Source organism: Acomys russatus, chromosome 9 (genome assembly GCF_903995435.1).
Source record: "Acomys russatus chromosome 9, mAcoRus1.1, whole genome shotgun sequence".
Classification (NCBI taxonomy): Eukaryota; Metazoa; Chordata; class Mammalia; order Rodentia; family Muridae; genus Acomys; species Acomys russatus.
In genome coordinates, this window is record NC_067145.1 from 58,765,607 (window position 1) to 58,788,663 (window position 23,057).

General features: G+C 44.8%; 1 protein-coding gene and 1 pseudogene across 4 annotated transcripts in view; one reads left to right on the top strand and one right to left on the bottom strand.

Annotated features, from left to right (window-relative positions):
* The window catches only part of LOC127194016 (3-alpha-hydroxysteroid dehydrogenase), a 1,235,587-nt gene that overhangs the window by 313,589 nt on the left and 898,941 nt on the right, over positions 1–23,057 (top strand). The gene's annotated exons all lie outside the window — the stretch shown is intronic.
* LOC127194015 (26S proteasome regulatory subunit 10B-like) lies at positions 7,225–8,386 on the bottom strand (annotated as a pseudogene).

A 23,057-nucleotide genomic window follows, 5' to 3' on the forward strand; every position in this document is an offset into this window, starting at 1 on the left:
TGTCACAGAATCTATCTGCAATTACAGAAACTCTCTGCAGCTGGAAAAACCATGCCTCTGCTAGAGCATGAGGCAAATCACTAGTCAGCTGCTTCAAAGCAGCCCCATATCCCCACACCTGAGATTAAAACAAAAAGATATTCTTATAATATTTCTGTGTTTTTAAAGAAACTTAAATTCCAGAATCCTCACTACAAATTTATGATTTAGTTATTTTGAGCATTTATGAACATACCATAGTTTAGTCATCAATCTCCTTACAAATACTAGAAGTTAATAAATACATCAACAAGATTCTGCCAAGATCCAAACTTAAAATACTTTGCCATCACTTACATAATTTAGTTCATGAAGTCTGATGCCAGCTAATAAAAAGCAGCATTTTGTAATATTTGACATAGCACAAGCAAGACTTAGTTGTAAATACAAACAGAAGCTAGCCTTTATAATGTAAAATATTTGCTAATTGAATCCATGTGTCACATGCACACAGAGCTATTAGCCGTAACTGAGATTGCAGACCTTCACCACTGTGCTCAGCCACTGTCTTTGTGTGTAATGTGTACATATGTGCATGCGGAGGCCATGGACACTGGATGTCTTCCACAGTCACTCTCCATCCACCTTATTTTTTGAGACAGGGTCTCTTATCAAACATGGAACTCACTGATTTTATACCCTAGGGCACCTCCTGTCTTGGCCTCCCCAGAGCTGGGATTATAGACATGCACCTTTGTGCAGATATTTCCCACCTCAAAAGATCTGGAGCTGGGCGTGATGGTACAGGCCTTTAATCCCAGCACTGGGGAGGCAGAGGTAGGTAGATCTCTGTAAATTCCAAGCCAGCCTGGTCTACTAAGAAAGTTCCAGGTCAGCCAGGACTATTACAAAGAGAAGCTGTCTCAAAAAGCCAAAAAGGAGGAGGAGGAGGAGGAAGAGGAGGAAAATGTATCTTCCCATTTCAAAAGATCTGGATTAGCAGGGTAAAGTGGCACATGCCTTTAGTCCAGCACCCCAGGGAGGCAGAGGCAGGTGGATCTCTATGAGTTTGAGGCCAGACTAGTCTACAGAGTAAGTTCCAGGGCAGGCAGGGTTACAGAGAAACCCTGTCTCAAAAAAATAAAAAATTAAAATAATTTTTACAATCTGGATTAAAGGTGTATCTATCTTCACACCTCAAAGATCCAAATTAGAAGTGGTTCTTTCCACTTCAAATGATTTAAGGAAAAAAAAATCCCTGAGCTGGGTGTGGTGGAGCACACCTTTAATCCTAGCACTCCAAAGGCGGGTGTACATCTGTCAGCGGGAGGCCAGCCTGGTCCACAAAGTGAGTTCTAGGACAACCAGGGCTGTTACAAAAAGAATCCCCCCTCCCTTCACTCCTACTCCCTCCACCAAAAATGAGAGAAGGAAGGAAGGAAGGAAGGAAGGAAGGAAGGAAGGAAGGAAGGAAATCCCTCACGGGTGTGCCCAGCCATTTGGGCTTCAGTTAATTCCAGATGTAGCCAAGTTGACAACCAAGAGTAACTATCACAAGCCTATCCCTTATTAGCCTGGCAGAAAATCCTATCTTTCAGATTGAATGTTGATTTTTTTTTACAGGATTAAGTATTCCCTTCTATCTGTAGCTACACCATCTTTGATAGCTTAAATTTCCATGATATTATCAAAATACAATAGCCTATGGTATGATAGGCCAGAGCCTATCACAAACTAATGTGTAACTGAAGCATACAGCAGAGCAGGTATCCCTACTGTTCTGAAAGACTTGTAGATGGATGTCCTACTGAACTGTTCCCTGCCAGGAGGAGTGTGAAAAACTTCTGCTCAGGGGAAACTAGGTAATAACAAACCAGAGTGTCAATGAGAGCCCACAAGGTAGGAGAAAACTGACCCCTACAGACTGTCTTTTGAGTTCCACGCGTGGCTTGTCCTTAAACCCCTAATCTTCCTGCCTGCACCTCCCAAGTACTGGAGTTCCAGGCATATGCCACCACCCCAGGCTAGGTTATTTATATTTACTAAAATTTGTTCTCTTGAAATGTTTACAGCCAAATCCAGTATGTATGTGTGCACTGTACCACATGACTTAAAAGAGCCACCTGTCGCTGGGAGACAGTCCTCATCTACTCTGAGCACAAACCGAATTATTACCTAGGAAATCATACTTTCCACTCTTATGTACCTTTATCAATAAAAATTTAAATGTCAAGGCTCTGCTCCCTTCCTGAGTTATCAATGGTCAGGATTTGATTACCCCTCTAAATCCCTCCTCATCCCTTGTCGCTGCCTTAAAGTACAGAATACAGTGTTGTTGTTTTTCCACTTCCTCGTCAGTGCAGCGTCCCCACTCCTGTGCTTCTAATAAAATTCCTCTAAACGGAATAAACATCAGTCAGTTCCTCTTCCAGGTGGCACTCTGGTTGGTTTGTTTGTTTGTTTGTTTGAGATCAATCCTGCTTTTCAAACCTGCTCCTTAGAGATCTATACGCTGGAGAAAGTACCTCACTGAACTTGCAGCTCGCAATCGCACAGCGCACCTACTCCAAGCAGAACAAACGCAAGCCTAAGGGACGGCCATGAACGCTAAAACTCCCCCCAACACGGGGCTGAGCGTGCTGGGGGGTTACAACTGCCTCTACCTGTCCAGGTGAGACAACGCCCTCAACCCTGACTTCTTGAGCCCTGGAAGGAAAGAAGCTTCGGAGGCTTTTGCCATTCCACTCCTAAGGCCCGACACACTCTGGGTCACTAGGGTCTAGCGACCCAACAACTTGGTCAGGACATGGGCCACGAAGAGAAAGGAACGTTCTCTTCTGTCAAGGCGATCAAGACAGGTGGAGGGGGAGACCTGGGTGGCGCAGTCGAGCATGGCAGGCAGGAGGGGCCACGCCGTGGAGGGCCGGGAACCTCCCGGGCAGCTCGGGGGGCCGCGCCCGCATCCCCGCGCCCCTCACGGCGCGGCCTAAAGCCGCGGCCTCGCGTCCAGCGCATCCGTGGGGGCGCGCTCACCCGAGTCTCCGTTCCGGATCAGATCGCCAGCCCCGGGCCGCCACGACGCCACTCACCCGGCCTTCCGAGACGATCCTGCCCATGGGCCACGGCGGCGGCAGCGCGGAGCCCGGGCGCCCAGCGCGGAAGCCCGCCGACCGCCGGAGCCCGCCGCGGCGCCGACCCTCCGCCGAGTCCGCAGGGTGATCCGCCGCGCGGGGTGAGAGAGAGCGCGCGGAGGCTGCCGGGAGTACACGTCTGCGCCTGCGTATGACTCGCGGAAGCCAAGCTGCACTGCCCGCCTCACCACTGCACCCTGCTGACCGGAGGACTGCACTGCATCTCCCCTCTGCCTACCTCTTAACTTCACCAAGAGATGTCGCCACCGGAGCAAGTTTTCGAAAATCCGTTTGGTTTATGACTTTTGGGTATGCTCTAGTTACCCATTCCCAACCACTCCTTTTTATATACTAAAAGCTGGAAACAAATCTCTGTAGGAGACATGTTGCAAAATAGCGTTGACAAACACACTGGGATAGGTCTTCAGAGAAAAATGTAAACACTATAAGCCTTGCCCACTTAAAAAATGAACCGAGAGACAAAAAGGAAGGTCACAATAACCCGGACTTTGTGTAAACGTGTTTTCCACATTTTCAGTTGCGTGTAAAAATTATTTCAAGCTATAGCCGGGCAGTGGTGACACATACCTTTTAATCCTAGCACTCGGGAGGTAGAAGCACGCAGATCTCTGTGTTCGAGGCCCGCTTGGTTTACACAATGAGTTTCAGGACAGCCAGAACTACACAGAGAAAACCTGTTTCAAAAAACAAACAGGAAGAAGAAGAAGAAGAAGAAGAAGAAGAAGAAGAAGAAGAAGAAGAAGAAGAAGAAGAAGAAGAAGAGAAGAAGAAGAAGAAGAAGAAGAAGAAGAAGAAGAAGAAGAAGGACGAAAGTACTCAAATAATTCTGGAAGTTTAAAAATGCAACACTGGAAAAGGTGTACCAGTTTATGGAGTATAAACATAAAGAAGTCAGATAGCAACGTTGTGTGCAGTTTGAACTCTGAACAAAAGTTTTTAAATGACATTCTATAACACACACAATTCATGATGAAGGAAAACATAAAATCAATGCACCAAATAGCATAAGCTCATTATTTATAGAAAACATTATAGGAAATAATAAATAGGGAAAAGGAATGCACACACACGCGCGCGCACACACACACTCACACACACACACACACACACACACACACACACACACACACAAGTTGAGGTTTTGTTCTTGTGAGGCTGGAGGGAGCAATTAAGAGCCTGGCTATACTTACCACAGCAGCAATGGAAAATTAACACAGTGCTTTTTCAACTAGATAAAAAAAATATTTTTAAAGAAACAAACAAACAACAACAACAAAAGCACTTGCTACTCTTCCAGAGGACCTTGGTTTGCTATCCGCATAGCAGATCACAACTATCTGTAATTGCAGTCCCAGGGCAGCACACCCCTTTATCCCACACTCAAGAGGCAAAGAGAGGCAGGCAGGATAAAGGCACACAACATTTTTAACTGAGAACTGTCTTCTTCTCACTGGGGAGAGAAACTGTATGAGAGAGGAGAGCTGCAAAGCAAGCAGACACGGGAACCCCAACACAAACAAGCCCTGTGCGTTTCTCCAGCATGTTCCTCATCCTGGAGTGGGGACAGATGGAAGCAAATGGCAGCATTAATAAAAAATAGGACAGTTGTTAATCTGAAACAAAATATTAGCAGAGCAGATGCTCCGGAAGAAAGCAAGCCAATGGGCATGAGGGGCCAGAAAGTGCTGTAACATGCTTAAAACTGTAGCTCCTCTGGCAACACCTGCTTTTGTTTTTTGTTTTTGTTTTCTTTTGTTTTTTCTTTTTTGTTTGTTTGTTGTTGGTTTTTGTTTGTTTGGGTTTTTTGTGGGTTTGTTTTTTTTGTTTTTGTTTTTGTTTTTTTTTTTTTTTTGTGTTTTGAGACAGGGTTTCTCTGTGTAGCCTGGACTATCCTGGTTTTTCTTTGTAGACCAGGCTGGCCTCCAGCTCACAGCAATCTGCCTGCCTTTCCCTCCCGAGTGCTGGGATTAAAGGCATGTGCCACCACTGCCTAGCTCATTTTTTTTTTTTTAATTAAACAGAAGCCATTTTTTATTTTAAGTCTCCATTTTGATCCTATGGTAAAATTAAGTTCAAGTTTTCAGGCTCTCCCTGGCTGGGAGCTTGAATAGCCTTTTACTTACAATTACTTATAATTGCTGAGCGTTCTGCTTAGATTAATATGTTCTACTTAAACAAAACCACAATACCCTGCTTTGTTCCCTTCTCCCGGAATGGTGGAGTACTGGAAAGTCCCCAAGCCTATACCCTAGCCAATCAGCTTAAAATGCTTTATCTAGTCACTTGGATACAATGTACTTGGAACAAAATTGATTCTTCTTGTGTTTAGCTGACCAAAATGATGTAATGCTTCCCCCGCCCCCACCCCACCCGTTTCCCACCTGGTTGCCTGGTTGTTACCTGGCTATGGTTTTTCTCAAAGAAACCTGCCTTAGAAACAGACCAGGGTCACAGTTTGGCTCCTGAGTCCACTATGTCCCTAGCCATGGTCAGTCTTGGGGTGTTGTGTTTAATAAATCAATACCTCGCTGAGATTGGTGCTTGAGTGGTTTGTGTGGCAATTCGTGTACTATAACGAAGAAAAACGAGTAGATCAGATGCCCTGACATAAAAATGGACAGAAACTGGAGCCTGGTGTGAAGAGGACAACAAAGTGATGGATGCTTTCAGGGGAAAACAACTTAGTGAAGGCGGCAATTTGCTTATAACTATGTGTATCGCGTATAATGATTCTTTTGTTATTATTTTGAGACAAGTTATCTCTATATAGTCCTGGCTGTCCAAGAACTCACTATGTAGACCAGGCTGGCCTTGAATTCACAGAAATCCTCCTGCTTCTGCCTTCCAAGGTTGAGATTAAAGGCATGAACCACCACGCCCAGCTAGTGGTGCTACTGATGTCATAAAGGATAATTTTCATTTCCTGGAGTATACAATTTTTCTGCATGTGGTATGTTTTTATCTGTCTGTTTTTTGTTTTGTTTTGTTTTGTTTTTTAACTTTTTTTTTTTTTCGAGACAGGGTTTCTCTGTGTAACCTTGGCTGTCCTGGACCTGCTTTGTAGACCAGGCTGGCCTCGAACTCACAACGATCCACCTGCTTCTGCCTCCCGAGTGCTGGGATTATAGGCGTGCACCACCACACCTGGCTTTAAACTTTTTTTTTTTATTATTATTACATCCATATTACATCTCAGTAGTTATCCCATCCCTTGTATCCTCCCATTCCTCCCTCCCTCCCACTTTCCCCCTACTCCCCTCCCCTATGACTGTGACTGAGGGGGACCTCCTCCCCCTGTATATGCTCATAGGGTATCAAGTCTCTTCTTGGTAGCCTGCTATCCTTCCTCTGAGTGCCACCAGGCCTCCCACCCAGGGGACCTGGTCAAATGTGAGGCACCAGAGTTCGTGTGAAAGTTAGTCCCCACTCTCCACTCAAGTGTGGAGAATGTCCTGTCCATTGGCTAGATCTGGGTAGGGGTTCGAAGTTTACTGCATGTATAGTCCTTGGCTGGTGCCATAGTTTGAACAGAACCCCTGGGCCCAAATCCACCCATCATAATGTTCTTCTTGTAGGTTTCTAGAACCCTCTGGATCTTTCTATTTCCCCATTCTCCCATACTTCTCTCACATAGAGTCCCAATAGGATGTCCTCCCCTCTATCCCATTTTCCTGATAAGTAATTGTTTTGTTTTGTTTTGTTTTTTAATAGGACAACTAACACTGATTTTATTTTAGGACGAGTAAAAAAAATAATATAAATCATAAGAAATGCTCTCCTCTTCTATCTCAAGCCATTCTGAATGTTGTAAAAAATGCTCACAGGGCAAATATGAAAAGCTTCAACATGTCTTTTGTAAATTCTGCTACAGCAAATGCAACATCAGGAAACATACGACTTCCTTCTATACCAATTTTAAAAGAATTACTGAATTAAATACTAATACGCATGTAGTAAACACAGGTATGTTGCTCATACCTACGTTTTACTGGCTTTTAATGAGATTACTGCCTATACACACCTTCCTTTACTTAATTTTATTCTTACGTTAAGCCAATATCTGTCGTGCAGCCATTAAAAACCTTACAGTAAATTACACAGATGTGCAGTCCAGTCTAGACTCTGGCTTCTTAGAAGCAGCCTCTTTTCTGACTGCTTGCATGACGTCTTCCCGAACTACAAAGGCATGATCAGCATGAATTGCAGGCACAGCTGCCTCCGTACAAACGCTTCTCTGGGCTGCTCCCTCAGAACCATCTGAAAGCTTTATGATGGTTTCAGAATCAGCTTCACCGTGCTTTGTGATGGGGCCTGTGTGGAATTTTAACATACTTGATTGTGGCTATTCATTTGGTAAATATGTATGGTTTTTTTTTTTTTCTATTTAATCTTCCTGGGTGTAGCAAAAGCAGGATCCAGTGGATCTGGTCTGTTTGTAGCTGTGATCATTTTAACTCTATGCAGGGTATCAAATAATTGATAGCATCCATTTAGTTTAGTGGTTCCATTAAAGTTCTTTGAATCCATCGATTGATGGACACTCCCCTCCCCCAGAAAACCAATAGCCACTGATAGCATCTCTTTCATCCATAAAAATGATGCATGGCAGGTGGTCCCTGGTATAGTTAAACATTTCTCCAATCAAATAAGCACTTTCGCCAATGCACTGCTTGTCTACAATAAAGCTAGAAACAGCCTTTAAGAAGTTGCAGTTCAGCTGGATGGCAACAGCTCATGCCAAGAGTGTTTTCCCAGTGCCTTGTGGGGCAAATAGCAAACAGCCTTTTGGAGGTATTCCTATATTCTGGACTAATAGCTGGGTTCATAAGAGCTAATTGTATTACCCCTCTAAATTACGAAGCTCTGCTCTGCTCTGCTCTGACAGCCCTCCAAACTCAGGATAAGGAACACTTCCAGGATTCCCAAGAGACATGTTGTAAACTAGTGGCTCCCACCTCTCTTGACAAGTACCTCGCGATGGTTAGGTGGCCACAGCCGAAGCCACTCTCCTTCTCGGCTACAACTTCCTACCGCATCTCTTGATGCTTTTGATGGTCTAACAGTGACATTTTCTTCTGTGAACTGTTTAAGCGCTTCACCCACAATCCGCCCAACGCTTTGCGGTGTCTTATGACAGTTTTCGCACTGCTTGCTAAGCTCTACTTGTTCTCTTAGCTCTTTAGAACAGCCCTCAGTCTTGTTCTCTAGCATTTGCTGTGGTAGTCCCGAAGCGCCTTCTCTCTAGGGTCGGCCATTGCTCACCTGCTTTTAATTTTGGTGGTTTTTTTTTTTTTTTTTTTTTTTCTTTTCTTTTCTGCTTTTAATTTTGAAACGGGGTCTCCTACTGAACCTGGAGCGCACGGTTTTGGCCACGCCCTTCCACTAGATCCCCAGCCTAGGACTTGTGTATGGTATCCCTCTGCGTATATGAGCCAGCCTCTGGGTCTCATCTGAAACATCATGAAACAAAGATGTAGTTTCTGCGCATGCTCAATGGCTTTTGAATAGCTCTCCTCTTCCTTTCTCATTTATTTCCTCTTTAGTTTTTAATTTTTTCTGCATTTATACATTTAATTAATTTCTACACTATATCCTGACCTCAGTTTCCCCTCCCTGCACTCCTCCAAGCCACTCCCTCCTGAGGCCCCCCCCCCCCCCCCCCCCCCCCGCCATCGGCCCAGATCCACTCCTCCTTTGTTTCCCCTTCAGAAAAAAGCAGGCCTCCCAGAGATAGCAATGGAACACCGCATAGCAAGTTACAGTGAGACTAAGTACATCCCTTCCTCCCAAGGCTGGACGAGGCAACCCAGTAGGAGGAAAGGGGTCCCCAAAAAAGTCAGAGACAACTCCCACTCCCACTGTTAGAGGTCCTAGAAGAACACCAAGCTGCACAGCCATAGCATGTATCCAGAGGACCTAGCTCAGACCTATACAGACTCCCCAATTGTGGCTTTAGTCTCTGTGAGGCCCTGTGAGCCCTGCTTAGTTGATTCTGTGAGCTGTGTTCTTGTGGTGTCATTGACCCTATTGACTCCTACAATCCTTGCTCCTCTTCCATGGGATGCCCTCCCCCCAAGCTCTGGCTAATGTTTGGCTGTGGGTCTCTGCAGCTGCTCCCAGCAGTTGCTGGATGAAGCATCTCTGATGTCCATTATGCTAGGCTTGGGTGTACAAGTCCAGCAGGACATCACTAGGAATCAGCTCATTGACTCTCCACAGCCCTCATACTCCCCACCCCACCACAGCCATGTTGGCTTCTATCCTAGATCCCTGGGCTATCCAGCCTCTGGTTCCTGGCCCTCCAGGCATGGGCCGCCTCTTGTGGTGTGGGCCTCAAGTTGGAACAGTCATTGGTTGGCCACTCCCACCCGTACTGTGCCTCTGGTTTTTAACTCCAAGTTTCTGTGTGCACCCACCTAACATGACATGATAAATGTCTTTATACTTTCAATCGTGAGGTTTCCATCCCTCGCACAGGGGAAGAAAGCGCTTGGTTTCGGTGACATCTGCTTGGAAAACCATTGTTCTTCCCTTGCTTCCATGAAGTTCATCCCCAGCAGCGTCCGTGAGCAGATGCAAGGCTTTGATGGGGAGTACAGCCCTGAGTGGTGACATTCACGTGGTCCACAGTGTGTGTGATCAGGTCATCAAATGTAAGCCAAGGTGAGTTTATCTGTGATCTGAGGGTTTCGAGGGATTAGTAACCCTTTCGAGTCACACTCTTCTTCTCACTCTGTGGGGCAGACATGATGCAAGGTGACACAACTCAGAACAGACGTTAAAACACGGTTAGGACGGCAGGAGAGGACTGCAGCTAGAAATCTTAGCGCCGGCCACCTCTTTTATTTCTAATCATATAGAAATTATGCCCACTTCTCGTAATGGAAAAGTGGGGCTCACAGAATTTAGGGGATTTTCTGAGGTTATACAGCCAGCAAGTTACTGAGTTGTAACGAGAGCTGAGGGCTGCCTGGCAGAAGTTGGTGTGGTTTGTTGTACATTTGGTTGCCTCATGGGAAGACAATTTAACAAGGAGTACAGCAGGGATGCTGTCTATCAGGCACGCTCCTGACCTTCCACAGTTTAGAGGCTCACTGAAACCAATCCTTATCTCTACTCTAACAAATAAATGCCATCTATCAAGCCCTGCGCATGCACCAGATGCCAGGAGTGAGTTCCATGTTTACGACAATTTATTCCTTTTAAGCGCTACACGCTAGCTGTTACACACCCATTTGCAAATGAAGAAATAACAACTTTGAGAAGTTTTTGCCAGAGGTCATAAATGTCCTAAGCCACAGGTCATGGATTTGGCTCGCTTCTCCACCAATGAAATAGAGCCATGTCCATCAGCTTTCTATTACTGCAAACAAATGCCTGAGGTAACAGGCTTAGAAAGACAAAAAGGTTTGCTTTGGGTCACAGTATTGAAAGTCTTAGTAGATGACCATGGCACTTTAGAGCTATAATAATACAGTTACATAATGTGAGTGCTTGGCGGAGGAGACCTGGTCACTTCCTGGTGTGTGTTGTGGGGTGTAGATTAATGTTGGATGTCTTCCCCTGTTGCTTTTCTCTTTTATCTTTTTTGAGACAGGATCTTTCACTGACCTGGAACTTCCAACTCAGCTAGACTGGCTGGCCAGGGGGCACCTCCTGGCACGGGTCTGACAGGTGCATACCACCACACTGGGCTTTGAATTTGCACCTGGACATTTGAATTAGATCCTGATGCTCACGCAGTAAGCTCTTTACCCACGGAGTCATCTCCCTATCTCTATCTTTATTACTAACGATGCTCTAATACATCTCTGAAATATCCATGGGGGCAGGTAGGGGCAGAGGAGGTGGGTGGGAAGATACAGCACTTGCCAGGAAAGCACAGCAACCAGAGTTCAAATCCCCAGCACCCCTGTAAAAGTCTACTGGGCGTGGTGGCCTGCCTACAGTCCTAGCACTCAGGAGGACACAGGGGATCTCCTGGGACAAGCCAGCTACCTGACTACACTAATCAACAGTTCCAGGTTCAGTTAAAAACTCTGCTTTCATAAAGTGGAATTCGATCAAGTAATACACTCACTGTCAGCCTCTGGCATCCACATGCACACATATGTCTCCCACATGCAATCACATGTTCTCACATGCACATACACAACTACACATCCAAGCAAAACATGAATGACTCCTTAGATTTTTGTTGAATTCCATTTTTGAATTCTGAGGTCCAATGTCTTAGAAACTCAATATAGACTAGAATTAAAATTCAGAAATTAAGTACTTGGGATAGCTTCCTTCAGAGAAGCAAGCTTATTGTATGGATGCTTGCTGGAACTAGACAGCAGGGTTCTTGCAGTTGCACCCGGGACTGCCTCGAAGGACAATGAAGAAAGTCCTTCACACAGGCAGGGTGGTGGAAGCTGTACTTTGTGTGGAGAGGAGACGGACAGAAGAGATTCCTGTTCCTCAGTGTGAATGACTTGACTGACTGGTCAGGCATATGAAACAGAAAGTACGGGAAGACAGGATGAAGATATCTCATGGACACAAGTATAAACACCTCTGTGGCTCATGTCTTTGATTCCAGAAAGAGGCAAACAAAACAAAACAAAACCCAACAACAAAACCAAAAACCAAACCAAACCAAAACAAAAATGGATTCATCAGAAAATGCTATGGTAGCTGGGCATGGTGGTACACACCTTTAATCCCAGCACTTGGGAGGCAGAGGCAGGCAGATCAATGTGAGTTCGAGGCCAGCCTGGTCTACAAAGTGAGTCCAGGACAGCCAAGGCTACACAGAGAAACCCTGCTTCAAACAAACAAGCAAACAAAACAAAAAACACCAAGGTGCTGGCATATAGTCACTGAGTGACATGACCAGCACAGCAGACATGGGGGCTATCCAGGAGCCCAGCAACACAAACTCCCACCTACCTAGGCTGATCATAATCTCATCCTGCACCACTTAGCAGCTTCCTGCCACAGCGAGCTAGAATAGCTTGCCAAAGATGTCATTAAAATTCCAACTCAGAAGTGATTCTCGGTAGCGTTGTCTTGTGTATGCTGCAGGTTGGTGGCAGTGTCACAGGGACATGGCCACCCAGTTCCAGAGGCTAGACACAGAGCTTTAGGGTTTGGCATCTGCCTGTAAGTTTCAGTCTTGCTTTAGCCAACCACTGCTTGATTTAGCTCTTTCCTCGCTTTTAGAATAAAGTGTGTGTGTGTGTGTTGTTGTTGTATGTTGGAAGCATGACACTTTAAAATATGACATTTAGTTAGTTGGGTGCTATGTGGAGTGTGTGCATGTATGAGTGTGTAGGCCAGAGATCTGCATCAGGCATCTTCCTCAATTACTCTTTACCTTACCATTTGACACGGAGTCTCACACTGAATCGGCAGCTTTCTGAGTCAGCTAGCCTGGCTATCCCATGCCTTCCAGGGACCATCTGTCTCTGCCTCCTTAGCACTGGGATTACAGAGGTACACTAGCACTCCCAGCTTTTTACGTGAATGCTAGAAATCCAAAGGCAGGTCTCTATGCTTATGCAAACAGTTTACTGAGCCACAACCCCAGCCCCATTCACCAAGGCCTTTTTTTTTTTTTTTCAAATGCCAAAGATAGAGGTTTTAGGAATATTTAGAACTGAATAGAAGAGAGGTGGCAGCTCTTATCTTTGCACTATCCCGGTAGTCAGGTACAAGTTTTTATCAGTCTATGCAAATGGGCACACGGCACCCGAAGGGCTCTGTGGGCTGCAGGAACCCCAAATAGGTCAGATGGGTGACTGAAGTGGGTACCTACAGCACACTGAGGTACACCAAAGCTTGCACCACACAGAGCTTCAGGCATGGCCACCAGCTGCAATTTTACTTCTTTTTTTTTCTCAAAAGAATTGCTATATGAAAATCATTTAGAATGAACGTATAAATACACATTGGCCCTAACTTCTTTTCTTCTCATGTTTTATACCCTGACAGAAGTTTCCCATCCCTCTTCTCCTCCCAGGCCCTTCACCACCACCTCCCCTCTCCCCCAGAGCCCTATTCCCTGTTTGAACATAACTTTATCAGAATTTGTGAAACAGGCAAGTGCCGGAAACTTTGTGACTAAAACTTGCCACATTCATCCATCCTGGTAAAGTTCCATCCATGGTTCAGGATAGACCCTTTCATCATGGACTAGAGTCCACAAGATTTTTCTTTTCTACCTTTGTGCTCCTGATTCACAGAGGAACTAAGGAGGAGGGGTGAGAAGAGCATCGTTTGGCACCTAGGGGGACAAGGCGAGGCCAGTCAACGGTCAAGTTATCTTGCACTGACCATTAGGCCTTTGAGTCATGCCTCATTCAGCAACAAAATGATAGAGAGCTCATGTTGGATGGGTAGAGCGTTCTCTCCCTTGGACAGATGGCTTGGTCTTGAGATGCCTTTCAGAAATTCTATGGAGGTAATTGCTCTCCTTTTAGCCTAGCTTTTCTCTCACAGTCTGCAGGTGCCTGGTGGGATTTAACTTTTAGCGTCATGGCTCTGGACCTCATTTACACCCACATCATCTTCACTGGACGTGTATTCCAAGGCTTCCCCTAGCACTCATGGCACTATTAAACATGCCTTATTTTGCCTTTTTGGGAGCTCATTTTCCACTGCAAATTTTCATTTTAGAAGGTCATTTAGGCCCAAGGCTTAGGATTTTATGTGCTGGGTACATGTAGAGTAAGTCACCTCTTATTATTTGTCATATACCAAATTATAAGTTCATCTGTGGGCCTTAGATTTACTGAAGGATATTTACAATCTCATTGGAATGCAGGACGCCATTTTAGTTCTTTATCCCAGACGGCCATTCCTTGCAAGCCACTTTCATATTTAAAAATACACTTTCACCCATTTTTGACAAAGGTTCTGGTTTAATTTTAGAACTTTTAAAACGGCATTTTAAAGTTTTAATTCTGTACATAGCAGACTTCATTATGATATGTTCATACATGTAGATTACACTGTCTGGTTTTACTTCCCGTTCCACTCAGGCTAACACCCTTCATCGTCCCTCCAAGCCCATTTCTATTTCCATATCTCGTGTGTGTGTGTGTGTGTGTGTGTGTGTGTGTGTGTGTGTGTGTGTGTGTTTGTGTGTGTGTGTGTGTGTGTGTGTGTGTGTGTGTGTGTGTGTGTGTGTGTGTGTGAGACACAATGAGTTTCATCAGGATGCTTACAGGGCCTGGGCAAGTGGCTATTTACAGGAGCATGGACACCTCACACTATTGAAGAAAATGGTTCTCAATTCCCCAGCAATTATGAACTGCCTACAGATGCTCAGGGAGGGCCATAGCCCCAAAGGACCATCTCCTCTCCACAACAGGATGTTGACTATCATGATCTTACACAGGAAAACATAGCTGCTATGAGGTCAGTAATATAAGAGCCCGGCCATACCCGGAAGGCAGAATTCCACAACACTCCACCCTTCTTCCAGATCTTATGTTCTTCCCACTTCATTTTCTGTGACTGTCCCTGGGCTTTAGAGGGAGTGACAGATACTTCCGCTTTGGCTGGGCACTCAACAGTCACTCTCAGCACTGTGACAGGCTATGAGTCTCTAAAGTTGGTGCTGCCCATTGCAGAGGAGCAAAGGGGACAGCAGCACCAGTCTGTGGGCTTGATGGCCACTTAGCAGACAAGGAGCAGTACCTTCTGCTCGAGGGTCTGTGATCTCCCCAGCCATGAGCTTTAAAACATTTTATTAAACCAGACTGTTCCATAGCAGGAGCCTGAGGGTTAAGGTGAGAAGCGGGGAGTCCAGATAAACAGGTATCTTGGAAAACAATGACCTCAGGACAGAGAACTTTGCCTTAGTTTCTCTCACCGCCCCCCCCCCCCCCCGCCCCACTTTCCAGTGAAGTTTAAGGCAGGACAGGGATGCTGTGACTCACAGCACCTTCTACCCATGATGCACCAGAGAGGATGTCCTTATCAAAACATCTGTCAATGTGACCTTCAGAGAAACAGTGAGCAGCATGGGTGAATTTCTTGACTTTTCCCCTGAACAGTTGTTTTCTTTCCCCTTCTTTCCTCCCTTTCTTTCATTTCCTTTCTATTTGGACATTTTCCTCGAACAAAATAAATGTCATTTCTATTACAAAAAAAAAGTTGAAAATAAGAATTTAATGCTTGTGTCTCCTGGGGTGTTGGATGTCTGTGCTCCAGAGAAGACATTTTTGTTCGTGTAGACATGAACATTGTTCCAGAAGAGAAAGCAAATCTGAAACATCTTCTTCACACTCTGATGGGGGGCTGCCAGAAACCACCAGGCAGCTTGACTCTGAACAGTAGAGTACAAATATGGAGGGGATGAAGTCAGCAGCCTCCTTGGAGTCACACAGAGCTGAGGTGGAAAGCAGCATCTTAGTCAGCGTGAGCTCGCTTCTGTTACACACACGATACTGGAACTCCACTGTGCTGTACGTTAATGTGGTTTGTCCTCGCCAAAACTCATGTCGGAATTTGGTTGCCATTGTGGTGGTAGTGCTGGGAGATGGAAACGTTAAGGCATGGTTAGACCGTTAATTGTGGGTAATGCCATTCTCGTGAGAGCAGGTTGTCATAAAGTAGGCTGTCCCTAGCACTCTGTCAGCTCCAAACGCATCCTCTTAACCTTCCATCTTCCTCCGTGAGTTGAAGTATCACAAAGCGTTCATGAGAAGCTCAGAACACTCCGGCACTGTGGCCTTGGATTTTCCAGCCTCCCAAGTGATGAGTCTAGAAAGATAATTTCTACTCTTTTGATTTGGGGTGGGGTGGAGCAGCAGGTTGTTGAGGCAGGGTCTTATGTAGCACAGGCTAGCCTTTTGCATCAGAAAGAGTGAGGAACGGGGCCCTGGCCTGGGGGAAATTCAGGTTCGTTGGTTGTTTATGGTTCATTGAGAATGTGGATGAATGAGACTGTGACTTAAGGCCAGAGGCACCGAATGTTTATTCATTAAAAGCCTCTACTTCTTTTCCTTCAATTCCTCCAAGCTGCCTTAGCCCAAGATTTCTTTGGGTCTTCTGGAAAACTATACTCTTCCACAAATCTCTCCTCCTGTAAGTGGATTTGTGTTAAATAGAACTATGTAATTTTAAATGCCTTGCCTTTGAGATGGTTTAATTAGTAGCTTCAACTTGTTTTTCTAAAGGCCAAACCATATGTCCCTGCTACTCTCACATTTTGGTGTGTGTGTATGTGTGTGTGTGTGTGTGTGTCTGTGTGTCTGTGTGTCTGAGTGTCCGTGTGTCTGTGTACATGCTTATGGAGGCCAGGAGACATTCTCAGGAGTCATCATCCTCCAGGATGTGTCATCCACCTTGGCTTTTTTTGTTTGTCTGGTTGGTTTGGGTTTTGGTTTTTCAAGACAGGGTTTCTCTTTGTAGCCTTGGCTGTCCTGGAACTCTCTTTGTAGACTAGGCTGTCCTGGAACTCCCAGAGATCCACCTGCCTCTGCCTCCCGAGTGCTGGGATTAAAGGCGTGCACCATCACCGCCCGGCCACCTTGTTTTTAATACAGGGTCTCTCATTGACATGAAGCTCACCAAGGAGGCTAGGCTGGCTGGCCATGTGGGTTCTGGGGACCCAAATCAGGTCCTCTTGCCTGTGCAGCAAGCACTTTACTGCCTGAGCTGTTTCTCTCTCTCCTTTTGCTCCCTAATCTCAAATGTCAGCGGCAAATGAAGACTTAAGCCATGCTTCCAGTGGAGAGTTACTTTAAAATTATCTGTGAGTGTCTGAGAACTTGATGATGCCTCAGCCCCGGGTCCTGCAGACTGAGTCTGAAACTCCATGTACAGAGCTTAGCGTAAAAAGATGCTAAGGTTGCCCAGAGCGTTTGAAGAATCACCCAAGATTGAGAGACACTAGCATGTGACACATCTCATTCCCTGAGTGTACTCAACAGCAACAGACAGCCAAGTTCATCTTGCCGGATACCTTGCCTGCCAATAGTTTCAACTTAAAATAAAAAAATCACAGAAACATAATGATAAGGCAATGTGGGCCCATCAGTGGAGAAGATGCCTCACTCTAGTGGGGGAACCTGTGAATGTGTGATACAAACACAGAAGACAAAGTCCAAAGCTGTACCATCTGCTCAACTTCACTGTTCACCCAAAAAATAAACTTTTTTTTCCTGAGCAGGGTTTCTTTGTGTAGCCTTGGCTGTCCTGGACTCACTTGGTAGACCAGGCTGGCCTTGAACTCACAGAGACCTGCCTGCCTCTGCTTCCCAAGTGCTGGGATTAAAGTCCTGTGCCACTGCCTTTACTTCATATGCTCTATTTTTAAACCCTGGCTAGCCTCTAAACTCCTTCCACTCCTTTTGATGTATTCTCTGCCCCACTTTAGAGCACAGTGTCACCACTAAGGTAGTTAGTCAATACACATCCACATTAAGATGCCAGATGCTGTGGCCCCAAACAGAAGGTTCTACATGCCCCTCGTCACCACACACCAGCTCCTACTCAGGAAGCAGCAGCAGCATTTAAAAACAAACCAAAACAATCATCATGAGCTAGGGAGACAGCTTTGAGGTTAAGAGCACTGGCTGCTCTTCCAGAGGACACAGGGTCCATTCCCAGCACCCACTGAGTAGCTCCCAACCATCTGTGACTCTAGTTCCAGGGAATCATCCAACACCCTCTTCTGGCCTCTGAAGGCAGGAAAAACACCCATACACCTGAAAGAAAAATAAAAAGCAAAAGAGATATATAACTATGTCTACGTGTGTGCATGCATGTGGGATGGGTACCTGAGTGTTGGTGCCCATGGAGACCAGGGCTGTCAGATCTCCATGGAGCTGGAGTTACCAGCAGTTGTGAGCTCCCCTGCTTGAGTGCTGGGAACTGAACTGAGGTCCTCGGGAAGAACAGGAAGCTCTCTTAACCATTTGAGCCTTCCTCCAGCCCAGCAGCAACATCTTTCGTCAGGCAGTTGGGCCAAATATTTGAGTCAGAACTGATTCTTCTATTTTCCTTACACACACACAGACACACAGACACACACACACAGACACACACACACAGACACACACACACAGACACACACAAACAAACACACACACTCACACACACACACACACTCACACACACACATTCACACAGACATACACACACATCTGTTCAATGAAACAAGAACTGTGTAATGAAGAAGAGGTTGGGGGAAGGAGTAGGGGAGGTGCTAAGCTTAGACCCTGGGCCTTGCAGACGCTAGGCAAGTACTCTGTCACTGAAGTACACCCCCAGACCTTGTTATACTTTTAAAAACAGAGCCTCAAGCAACCACCACTCCAGATCTCCCATCTGCGCCAGATTGTAAGTGACCCTTATTGAAGTTGGGCTGCTGAGTGCATTCTTCATCAACCTGCAGCTTCCCAAGCCGGAATAAAGGGCCACACCCCTGACCTGCCTGTAAGCCTATTTAGTCCTGTGCAAATTCCCATCCTGCATCTCTCACCCGTGTGCCTGGTTTCTCTACCCCACTAGCCTGTTTACTGTTCTTGCACACTAGTTACACCGAACTCTTTTGCTCAGAAGTGCTCTTCCCTTAAAGGGTGATGTTCTCCATTCTACGTCAGAGTACAGCTTCTCCAACATACATACAGTATCTCTCTTTTGCTTTTGAGTCTCATGTATCCCACGCTGGCCTTGAACTCATTATGCAGCCGAGGATGACAGGCTCTCCGTTGCTCCCAGTTTTTACCAGCTCTCTCTCAAAGTGTCACCGCCCCTCCTGCTCCTACCTCCACATTGCTGGAGTTACAGGACTGTGCTCCTGATGCCTAGTTTTGTGATGTTCTGGGGATGGAATCGAGGGTTTTGTGTGTGTGAAGTGAGCGCTCTGTCCACTGAATTACACCCCCGTCTCAGAACGGCCAAATGTCAATATCAAGAACAGAACGCTTAGCTGTATGTCTTTCTCACAGACCCAGACCAGCTTCTATGTATGCCAGCCCAGCTTAGCAAGCACTGACATCTCTCATTTCCACAAATGGCAGCTTCTCTGAGTCACTTTTCCACTCAGAAGGGCATCTTCTCTGGTCTGTCTCCAGCATGGCTGATCTACTTTCATTACTTTCTTGTGACATATATCACTCGTTTCATTGCTTCTTGTCTGCTAGCCTCACCCCAAATGAGGTGCCACAGTGATAACATCAAGGATTGTGTGTGTGTTTCCCCCCTGTTTTGCCAGTGCTTAAATATGCACCTGGAATATAGTAGCTACTTCATAAATAGTAGAGGTCACAAGGGTCCAAAAATGAGTAGAAAATATTCTATATAAAACAGGTAGGCTTGTCAAAAACGTGGGGGAAATATAGATCATGCAAACAGAGATTGTTTTCAGCAAATGGCAGATAGGGGAGGCAATTAATTAGAAATGTGTCCTTTCGGCCAGGTGTGTGGTGCACACTTTTAATCCCAACACTCGGGAGGCAGAGGCAGGCAGAACTCTGTTCAGGGCAGCCTAGTCTATAAATTGAGTTTGGAAGACAGCCAGGGCTCTGTTTCACCAAGAAACCATCTAAAAAAGAAAAAGTGTGTGTGTGTGTGTGTGTGTGTGTGTGTGTGTGTGTGTGTGTGTGTGTGTGTGTGTTTTCCTCTGAGCTGAATGTGGTGATGCACACCTATAATCCCACTCCCAGAAAGTAGAGATAAGAGGATCGAAAATTCAAGGTTAGCGATGCAATGCTGGCGCACGCCTTTAATCCCAGCACTCAGGAGGCAGAGACAAGTGGATCACCATGAGTTCAAGGCCAGCCTGGTCAATAAAGAGAATGCAGGAGAGCCAAGGCTACACAGGGAAACCCTGTCTCAAAAAACAAAAACAAAAATTCAAGGTTATCTGCAGTTGTAGAGCAAGATCAAGGCTAGCCTGTCCACATGAGAGCCTATCATGAAAATAAACAAAAAGGAGAGAAGAGAGAGAAAGGAAAGGAGAGACAGAAGGGAGAAAGGAGGGAGGGGGAAGGGAGGAAGACAGTTCTTTCTCTATCTTGGATAAATTCACCCAGGCTCAGTCTTTTCCTGTATCAAACAAAAAAAATTTCATAGTGGGTTGGGCAGGGAAAATAAGGTTATCCAACCAAAAGAGTCTCCAGCTTCTCAGAAAGAAGAAATATCATTGATTTGAGGTATTCCTCCTCCTCCCTTTCCTTCTCCTCCTCTTCTTCTGTTGGCGTTTTTGTTTTTGTTTTCAAGACAGGGTTTCTCTGTGTAGCCTTGCCTGTTGTCCTGGGCTCACTTTGTAGACCAGGCTGGCCTGGAACTCACAGTGATCTGCCTGTCTCTGCTCCCGAGTGCTGGGATTAAAGGCGTGCGCTATCACGCCCAGTTCGAGGTATTCTTAATATGCCATCCTGCCACGACTGATGAAACAGATATTTGATTCTGTGAACTGAGCCACTTGCTGTGTTGTTGCTGGGCTCAGCAGAGGTTCTGAGAGATGGCTACTCCTCTTCTCTTAATCATCTAGGTTTTGTATGAAAACCACTTGCCTGTTAGGAGGTAATCCTCTGTCATCATTCCTGAGAAGAAAGTCCACGTTTTGTTCTTGGTTTTGGCTTTGTTTGTCTCCTCAAGATTTGACACTGGATGTAAGAGAAATGTGGGGGAAAACTGAGACCCTATGGAGAGGAACAAAATTTCTGAGAAACGAGAATAAACAAGACATTATGCTACTGTCCTCTCTTGTCTTTCATTTATCAGGAAGTGGTCTCAGGCGCTCGGAGCCCAAGGCTAGTGTGCGTCACTGCTGCAGACCCCTCTGCTCTGAAGGAGAGGTGGGTCCAGAGTCAAGGGAGGCATTTCACCAGTAAGAAAAGATGTTTACATCAACAAGCCCAATTTTATGCATATATGGTTGAACCTATGACTACCCAACTTCATTGAAGTCTTCTACCAAACTTTTGTTTTTTAATTAAAAAAATAAAAGGCATTAATTTTTAAATTTTTTTTATATATTTAGGTGTTTTGTTTGCGTGTATATCTGTGTACAACTTGTGTGTCTGATGCCTATACTAGTCAGAAAAGGTATATACTATGAATAGAGTTCCAGATGGTTTTTAGTCAAATAAATCATTCTACTTTTAAGTTGATTTTATCAGGGATTTTGTCACGGTGACAGAAAGCTGTCTCACACGTCTAGTGGAAAACCAAAACATTTGTACAGAAGCCTTTTTAAATGGTTCTCCATAGAATTATTAATTCAACAGAAGCAATTATGTTATCACGCGGCAAGTCCTACACTCAGAACTGAGACTAAAATGGTGGTGTTAGGGAAAGACACAGTCTTTTCCTAGAGACACACAGAGTTTGGCTGGAATTCTTGGGCATGCATCCAATGACAGTTTTAAGTTGGTAAATGTCTTGAGAGTGATGGAATAGTAGCCTGTTTGGGGGTTGCATTTGTAGACACCACCTCTCATGAGTTGTGTGAGAGTGGTCATGTCATAGCCACAGGAAACTGCAATGTCTTCTTCAGCAAACAGAAGCCATGATAATGTATCAGTCATAGACAGTTGCTGTGCAAAAGTCATGAAGGCAACACTTTGAAAATGGGCAGCACAGAGTGCACCATGCAGCAACCATTTATTCAATGCTAGTGATCGTTTCAGTGCTGGGAGTGTGCTAAGGTAAGAGCTCAGTGAAGAGAACGCCTCCAGATAATGGGATCTGATGAGATAGTTTTTAAAAGTGGTATATGGATTGGGCCTTAAGGAGTAGCAGAGGAGTTGGCACACAAACCAAATAAAGACACAACAAGGAAAGAAAATTACAGACCAATTCCACCTATGAACACGAATGCAAAAATTCTCAGTAAAATACTTGCAAACTAAATCCAAGAACACACTAAAAATATCATCCATCGTGATCAAGTAGGCTTCATTCCAGAGATGCACAGATGGTTCAACATATGTAAATTGATAAGTGTGATCCATCATATAAACAAACTGAAAGTAAAAAACCTACATGATCATCTCTTTAGATACAAAAAAGTTTTTTGTTCATTTCTTTTTGTTTTTACAAAACTCCAATACCCCTTCATGATGAAATTACTGGAGCTACTGGGAATACAAGGAACATATCTCAACATAATAAAGGCAGTTTACAGAAAGCCCATAGCCAATATCAACTTAAATGGAGAGAAACTCAAAACAATTCCACCAAAATCAGGAACAAGGAAACATCCCCTCTCTCCATGCCTATTCAATAGAGTACTTAAAGTCTTAGCCAGAGCAACAAGACAACTGAAGGAGATCAAGAAGATACAAATTGTAAATGAAGAAATCAAGGTATTTTTATTTGTAGATACGGCAGTATACATAAGCGACCCCCCAAAATTCTGCCAGAGAACTCCTACAACTAATAAACACATTCAGCAAAGTAGCTGGATACAAAATTAACACAAAAATCAGTAGCCCTTGTATATACAAGTGACAAAAGGACTGAGAAAGAAATCAGGGAAATATCACCTTTCACTATAGCTTCAAATAATGTAAAATATCTTGGGGTAACTCCAACCAAGCAAGTGAAAGACTTGTATAATAAAAAACTTGACGACACTGAAAAAGAAATTGAAGAGGATATCAGAACATAAAAAGATCTCCCAAGGTCATAGGTTGGTAAGATTAATATAGTAAAAATGACCATTCTACCAAATTCAATGCAACCCTCATCAAAATTTCAATACAATTCTTCACAGATCTTGAAAGGACAATTTTCAGCTTCATATGGAAACACACAACAAAAACAAAAACAGCAAAACCAATCTTGAATAATAAAATAACTGCTGGAGGTATCTGTACTACAGAGCTATGGTAATAAAAGCAGCTTGGTATTGGCACAAAAACTGACAAATTAATCAATGAAATTGATTTGAAGATCTGTATATAAATCCACACA